This window comes from Paroedura picta, chromosome 10 (assembly GCF_049243985.1).
Source record: "Paroedura picta isolate Pp20150507F chromosome 10, Ppicta_v3.0, whole genome shotgun sequence".
NCBI lineage: Eukaryota > Metazoa > Chordata > Lepidosauria > Squamata > Gekkonidae > Paroedura > Paroedura picta.
The window spans coordinates 9808646-9816933 of record NC_135378.1 but is presented as its reverse complement, the minus strand read 5'-3'; the positions used below and the strand labels follow the sequence as shown (position 1 = coordinate 9816933).

Below are 8288 nucleotides of genomic sequence, written 5' to 3'. Positions count from 1 at the left end.
GCAATACAAGCCGCTGTTGCTAGGGGATGGAAAGATAAATCAAAGTGGACATGGGAAAGCTGGTTTCAGTATCTCTATGAGGATGTTAGCTCTGAAATTGTGATCTGTTTAAGAGGGGAGGCCTTATGGGAAGAGAAAAAGGAAAGGATAAATAGTAATTGGACAAAGTATTTCCATTGGTTGAGGTCGACTGGGAACAGGGAGAGTAAGAATAAAGCCTTGAGCGGGATCAAGAAGCTGTGTACATGGTTGAAAGAGTTATAAGGAAACGGCAGGTAGGGTGGAGGGTGGGGGTGGAGTGAGGGAGGGAGAAAATGAGAAATGTAATTATAACATGAACAACTATTGTCAATAATCAAAGATTGAATAAAATTTATTTTGTCAAGGAAGGGTAAAAAAAAAAAAAAAAAAAAAAAAGATGACAGGCTCTGGAAGTACACCAAAGATATTGTTGGGTGGTTTTTTCAATGGGCGTCTGACTGGCTACTAAGAAGCATTAGGCTGCCAGCCTTGGGACCGAGGTCCCGAAAGACTCAGACGACAGCCTCTGGAAGGAAACATTGTACAATGGGGAGTAAGACGTCTAATAATAGGTTTTCTGTGGGGGACGCCCCGTCTGCTGGCAGTCAGACTGCGCAAGAGTCCCGGTCTTTCTGCGAACAGTCAGATAAGAATTCCTAAGGATGGTCCAGTGGGACAGGTGTGTGAAATATGGGATAATAAATTTAAAGGAGATGGATCCATGAAACTGTGGCCAGAATATGCTTTGAAAAATAATTATAAGTGCCCCCTTTGGGCTCTTGTTATCTTTTGTATGTTTGTTATCTTTTGTGTGTTTATTTGTTTGAAGGAGGAGGGTCACTGGAGGCAGGGGAGGGAATCCCTTGTGTTCTGCTGTGGAGTGAAATAATGCAGAGTGGAAAATGTAAAATGGCCATCCCTTGTATGGCAGTAAGAAACAAAATAGTCAAACCCTCTGCTCCCTCCAAGCAGAATAATAAAACATGGGATCCGCTCATTTGTTCTCCTCCCCCTCCCTATCAACCCCCTAGTCCCGATGGTCCTGTGCATGAGGAAGAGGATCCAGGGAGGGGAAGTTGATCCTGGTTTTCTCCCCGCTCTGGAGCCTACAGGGAGAAGTAACCCTTCCTCTGCACGCATCATTGGGCTGGCAGAGCTTAGGGATCTTTATGATCAAACTGAATATTGGGGAGATGGAACAATGCAGGCAGCCTTGGACAGCCAGCTATTGATGTGGAGGCTTCTGCCCCGAAATTAAACATGGCTGCCGAGTTCCCTCTCCGCCAGGTTCTGCAAGGAAACAACCAGATTGGCTATGTTGAGGTGCCCCTTACTTCTGCTGATATTTGGGGAATGAGGGGGCATCTTCCAAAATTCGGGAGGACCCAGAAGAATTTAGATTGGCTTTTGGGACCTTCCTTTTTCACACCTACTGAAATTCAACATTTTGGCAGAGGTGGTTAATAGTGGCATAGAATAGGCTAGGAAAGTTTGGATTGAAAGAGGAGCAAGGCAACCAAGGAGTCTGGTAAATAAAGGTAATGAGAAGGAGGGATGTAGAAAAGGAGAAATTAAAGGTACAGTTGATGATATAAACAGTACAAGAGTTACTGTACTGGTAAAGGAGTGTGGAAGGGACAAAATGAAAGGGTTTTAGCTGGGAAAGCATAAGACAGACTACGGATTTGTCCCAAGCAAAGCAGGCTAAAAGAGAAAGTGAGAGAAAAGCGAAAGAGGGGTGGCGGAATCAGAGATTGGTATGTTCTGTTGCTTTTATGTTTTTTTGGGGTTCATAAATATCTAGGCAGGCTAAAAGGAGTATACCCTGGACAGGATTTAAAATCCATAATTGGTAAGTGAGAAAAAAATTAAATTTGTATTGAAATATGGAAAAATTGATAGGTTTTCTTTCTGCTAACATATCACCCTTTGTGATTCCTGTAGTATTACAAGAAACCAAATGAAATAATGTATTGATGTGTTAAAGGTGTTATTAATTGAGCAATGTTTATTCTAACTCTGCCTCTTCATGATAAGTCTTGAAGTTATTCATATCATCATGTTATTAAGAAGGTTTTTGGCTTTTATGAGAATCTCTGGTTAGAGAACAAGTGGGCTCTATATTGAATGTAATAAATAATATGTGTATTTCCATTGGTAAGAACTAAATGTGTTTTTTTATTTTGGGTGCAAAGAGATAATTTTATGTGTGTGCCTAATGAAAGGCAGCTGGGAGACAAGATTGTTCTCCCCCTCCTCTCACAGTTCTTGTTTGCCCTTTGTTAGTTTCCACTATATAAGTCAGTGGGTTTTATGTGAGTTTCTTAAATCTCCAAAGAGTTGGCTTCCATAAGATATGAGAAACCCCAATTTTGTAAATGGAGTAAAAATTATTAGGCTCAGTGAAGCCAAAATAGGCTTTCTTTCCCCCTCTCTGTTTTAGTCCAGCGATGGAATGGAATCTCAAGGTTTCTGTGTCTAGGAGATGCATTTTAAAATCTGACAAGGGGGAGAGAACGGGGGATTGAAAAATGGTCTTTGCAATGAAATTTCTTTTTTTATTAGAAAGTAAAATGTTCGGGGTTGTTTTGGTTTTAAAATTGAATCACCTGCTTTGAACTATGTCTGTTCAGGTTTGGTTTGTTTATGTTTGACAACTAAGAAGTGAAGGTGTCTGTATATTGTAAATTAGGTTGGATATAACCAAAAGCAACTTGTTTTTAGATAAATTTTGTAATGTGAAAGTTTTTTTTTATTGTTTTAAAATAATCCTGGGCGGGAGATAACAACCAGGGGCTTATCACGTCACAGGAATTCTTTTTTGGTCACCCAACCCTTCCCCTTTCTCTGGTAGAGAAAAAAAAGAGAGAGAGAAAGTTAAAAGTTCTGCCCAAGAGAGGGGGGAGAGAAGGGGGAATATCAGCGTTTTTCAGAAGCACATTAGCTCTGGCATGGGCTAAAATAACCTATGGTCTTTATGGGTTTAAATATAAGGGCCATTTCGCACGGCTTCAAAGTAGCAGGATGGTTGCCAATTGGAAACGCTACAAATTTGCCATAATCCACGACGTCGTACACAATCTGCAACAGTCCTGCAACCGACCCGCAAAAAGCGCTTCGTTGTAGCGCTTCTAGGGGAATCCAGAAAAGTGGATTCACCCTCCGGATAGCGATACACTCCTGCAACCAATCTGCGACAATAGCGCCACAGACTTGTGCGTTACCATTGTTGCGGTTTCTTCAAAGTCCCTCCTCCCGAGCCTTTCCTCCTAACTTCCGGCGAACTGTCCGCCATTTTTTTTCTCCGAGCGAGCGGGGATCTACGAGGCAACGAGACAGCGACTGGCTTTCAAGCACGATCACTTTCTGAAGAGTTTTTCAAAAGCACAGTGGCACACACCGTCACGTTACAAACATTTGCCCAAAGCTTAAAACCCCGTCTACCTTCGGCTAGTACTAGCGGAGTCAACGTACGGGGAGCATTTTAAAAAACGTTCCTCTGAGCGTGCCAACGAACGTTCGCCGCTCGCAGTCTCCTGTTTAGATTAGTGGGGTTCAATAGATATGATTCGAGGTGATACCATGAGGGGCGGTTTATGTGTAGTGGGTCTTTGTGTGGTTCCGGGTGCGTGGTTGTGCTTGGGTGCGGACAACCCCTTCCATCGGCGGCTAGACCTCCGGCAAGCGGAGTCGCCGTCCGCCGTTCATTTTTAAAAACTTTCCTCTGAGCGTGCCAACGAACGTTCGCCGCTCGCAGTCTCCTGTTAACCTTAGAGGGGTTCAATACAAATGATTCTAGCATGAGGGGCGGTTTATGTGTAGTGGGTCTTTGTGTGGTTCCGGGTGCGTGGTTGTGCTTGGGTGCGGACAACCCCTTCCATCGGCGGCTAGACCTCCGGCAAGCGGAGTCGCCGTCCACCGTTCATTTTTAAAAACTGTGCGCTGACCATGCCAACGAACGTTCGCCAGTTACATGTCATTGATTTATGCTTTGGTTGGTGAATATTATTGGGGAACTGTCGCGTACCGCTGCACTTGCTCTCGGTTTTACACCGGCATGCGTTTTTGTAATGGTGGACATTTCACTAAAATGGCTCCCGCTGCATGTTCAAACTGCTCTTCCCGCGTGTGGACGAATCAGCGCATGCGAGAAGTCAAACAAAAGGCGCTAATCTGGCCATTAGGAGCAGATCCTGTTCCCGCGCGAGGAGTTTTGAACGTGACATGTGACCTAATGTGGCCAATGTGCGTGTCCCCTACTGCCCTCCACCAATCAGGAGCCGGCTAGTCCCTTTGTCTTTGTGTGCGGGAAGGTATATGATCCGTTGCACCCTGCACCTCGCACCACCATTTTGCTCAGCTACTAGCGAAGGCACCATGGAATCTTCCTCGCAAGCGTCGTCCGTCCCTGCAACCGGCCGTGGCCCAACTTGGAGGGACGCGGAGATCAGGGACCTGATCGCGATTTTCTCGGAAGAGAAAATCCAGGACGCCTTCCAGTCCTCGCACAGGAATAGGGAGGTCTTCGAACAAGTGGCCATAAAGATGCGTGCCCTGGGCCACAACAGGACCGGCCTTGAATGCCGGTCCAAAACTAAAACAATGCGGGCGGAGTACATGCGTGCCGTGAACCATAATAAGGGTTCCGGCAACGAGAAGGTGACCTGCCCCTACTTTGAGGAGCAGCGCCCGCTGTACGGCGACGGGGAAGGAGCCGGCAGGCCGAAGCGCGTCAGGAGGAGCCTTAAGGTGGTTCGGAAGCCGGCTACCCCGGTCAAGGAACCACCCGCTGAGGAGGATCCCGGCGAGGGCACCTCGTCCAGCTTTCGGCCTCCACCCCCCGTCCAGCAACGAGCCGCGGAATTGGTCACGCTGGACCTGATGGCCATCGCTCCTGGGGAGCCAGAGGAGGTTCCTGAGCAAACGCCCCTTGCCTCCGGTAAGTAATTTTATTTTTATTTTATATTTCATTTTGAGCAAATGTGTGTTCTGACGTTTGGGCATCGTTTTCTCGTGTGTTCGTTGCAACGCATGCTATGCTAGGATGTTTGTGGATTGCTTTGGGTGGCTTTTTAAAACGGTTGTGTTTAACCAACAACCCAAACAGTTTTGCAGCATGCCTCAGCCATAGGCCTTCTGCAGTGCTCTAGCCACTACTTTGGGACCTTGATGTGTGGTTCAGGTTGTATGCTTGCTCCTTTTTCACTATTGTATGCCTTGTGTTCGTTGCAACGCATGCTATGCTAGGATGTTTGTGGATTGCTTTGGGTGGCTTTTTAAAACGGTTGTGTTTAACCAACAACCCAAACAGTTTTGCAGCATGCCTCAGCCATAGGCCTTCTGCAGTGCTCTAGCCACTACTTTGGGACCTTGATGTGTGGTTCAGGTTGTATGCTTGCTCCTTTTTCACTATTTTCTGCTCTTGTCCACAGAGACACAGATGCCTGGGACGGTGGTCCTCGAGTCCCCTGCAGCGGTGGCAGAGGACAGTGATTCCGGGGCGTCAACAAATGTTGGTAAGTATCAGTTGCAATAAGGGGGGGGGGGGGGTTTAACTGCTTTGTGCTTTTCTGTTTGTGCAGGGCAGCAGCACTGCTAAGAGACAGAAGAGAGTCCCTCAACGTTGCTGCTTTAGGGTGTGAAGCTTGCTTTGCCACACTTTGGTCCTAAATCATGTTTTTTTCCCCCTTTTTTCAGATTTCATACCCGGGACGCAGGAGGAGGAGGAGCGTGGGGTGGCTGGACCTCCTGCCGTGCGCAGGCGTATACAGATACAAGATGGTGAGCGTGCATGAACTGTTCCTTTCGAGCCATGGCTGCAGGACAATGTCTGTGTGCAATAACTGTGTGCTTCCTTTTCATTTTTGTGCTCCCCTGGCATTGTTCTGAATCTTGGTTTAACATGTAACCAAGAAAGGCCACCATGGGCAAACAAACAATAACCATGTGCTCCCCTGGCATTGTTCTGAGTCTTGGTTTAACAATATGTAACCAAGAAAGGCCACCATGTGCACCAGGGTGGGTTTTGACTGTCTCGATGTTACTAACAGTTCTGTTTCTCTTTTTTTGCCAACAGAGGTCCTTTCAGAAGACGACGAGCCAGCCGGCTCACCACCTAGGGGTGCTCTCCAAGCTGAGGAGAGGCTGGCGAGGGAACGCGGCAGGCTGCGGCGCGTCTCCGTCCTGACTAGTGTGGGAGAAAGGATCCTGGAGCACTGCCAGGAGGAGTCCAGGCGTGCCGCTGCCGCAGACCAGGCGATGCTCTCCCTCGTGGCCCAGGAGGGCAAAAAATTCCGTGCCATCCTTAGAGAGTCGAACCAATCACTACGCGAAAGCGTGGAGGAGGTTCGACTGATAAGGAGGCTGATGGAGAGGGCGGTCGCGGTTATGGAGGCGGCCACCCCTCCTCAGATTACAGTGCACGTCCCCCCCCCCACCCACACCTCCCCCACCACCTCCAGCACCCACCCCACCCACCCCGTCTCAGAATGCCTCGACCCAAACGAGAAGGAGGACTGTTCTCGGGAAGAGAGTCGTTAAACCCGCGGACAAGTTCTCCCCCTCCTAGTTTGGGCCAGTTTGTCTAGTTATCTGTGTTTGCTGTTGTCTGTTAAATAAAGTTTATATTTTTGACTCTGTCTCTGTGTACCCTCTCTAGTGATTGTGCCTATTCTGGCACCGTTGTGTGGGTTGGAGGTTGGAGGGTGTTTTAAAGGTTAAAGGTGTTTTAGGAGTTTGGGGTGAAAGGTGTGCGAGTGTAAGGAGTCACACTGGAGTCTTTTTCAGGAAATTTACAACAACATTTTATTTTCAAAAACAGTTCAACAGGGGGAAAAAACAAGGGAATGTAACTTGGACCCCCCCCCCACCACCACCACCCTCCAAGAAAGCCAACTTTTTTTTAACAAATTCATATATTTAACAGGGATAGAAAAATGGGCAATGTAACTAGGAACCCCCCCAACACCCCCCACCCCAAAACACAAACAGAAAACAAAACTCAGGTCCCACTGCTCCCCTCCCCAGCCCCTTCCATCTCCCTCACTCTCCTGCACAACCGTCCCATGGTCCCCCTGACTTTGCGGCGGAACAGGTCTTCGTCCTCCTTCTTCTTAACTGTGTGGGGAGGGAGAAAAAGTACACATTAGTGCCACACATATTTTCCAATTTTTTACATGCATACACTTTTTAGTGGCCTTAGCCACAGTGTGAGAAGAGTTGGGCAGTGGGGAACATAACCTACGTTCTTCCGCCTCCCTCTGCTGCCTTTGCTGCTCAATCTCCCCTTTCAGCTCTGCCACTTCAGCCTCTAAGGAAGTAACCCTGGCCTCCATGGCACGCAGCCTTGCCTCCATAGTTTCTGCTATAGAAATCAAACAAAGAATTTGATCACACTTCAAATGGAAGCATCACATCAGGCTCCCATATGGCTCCATGGGGGTACACACACATGGGTCTCCCTCACAGACATAAAACTCTCACCTGCAGCCTGTCCTGAGGTGGAAGGTCCCTCTTCCTCCCCCTCCTCACGCTCAGGTTCTTTTGCCAGCGTGGATGGTGATTGTGTGGCTGGGCAAAGAAAAAGAGAAATCATAAGTAAAAGCACACAAACCAGAGATGAAACACAGCTGGTGGACACACCACAGTTAGAGTCAAAGCGCATAACCAAAGTGGTTCTACAGTACTGGCGGGCTAAGTCAGAGGGGGTTGACAGCATCTAAATACTTTCTCGAATTTCATTGGGGACAGTAGGGGAAAGAGGCAGCTAGTCATTCCATGCATGTTTAAGGGCAAAACACAACGAGGGCAGCACTCACCCATATGCCTCCTCATTTCCAGGGGGGGCTTCCCAGCCTTCTCCCATATTTTCACCATCTGGTCGTGGAAGACCGTTCTCCCACTTGGCTGCGGGACCCCCCCCCCCACTGTTCCAGACTGTTGAGGAAGTCCAGCTTCACCCTCTTAAATTTTGTCCGGACCTGCTCCCAGGTCCGGACATAGCCCCTCTCCCTCAGCTTTGATGCCAACACCAGGTAAGCACCCTTGGTGTGGCAGTGGGTGCTGGCCATAAGGCGGCCAACACTTTTCGATTGGAGCACAAGCTCCAGAAGTGCCTCAGCCTCGGCGCGCTGCCAGAAGGAGCCCTTCCGTGGCTTCGGCATCTTCGGAATGACGGTTAGGGAACGAACGTGCGTTGCTCCGATCGACCACCCCTATTTTAAATGTATCAAAGCTGCCCACCAATAAAATTATTCCTTGGAACATAA

The 8288-nt window shown here is 48.0% G+C and overlaps 1 long non-coding RNA gene across 1 annotated transcript; it reads right to left on the bottom strand.

The window, feature by feature from the left end:
- Nucleotides 1–7067: 7067 nt before the first annotated feature.
- LOC143819198 (uncharacterized) lies at nt 7068–7546 on the bottom strand. The gene is made up of 3 exons (XR_013224851.1): nt 7504–7546; nt 7265–7384; nt 7068–7137 (listed from the first exon to the last, which is right to left on the bottom strand). It is a non-coding gene; the product is annotated as an uncharacterized LOC143819198 (long non-coding RNA).
- Between the last annotated feature and the right edge of the window lie 742 nt (nt 7547–8288).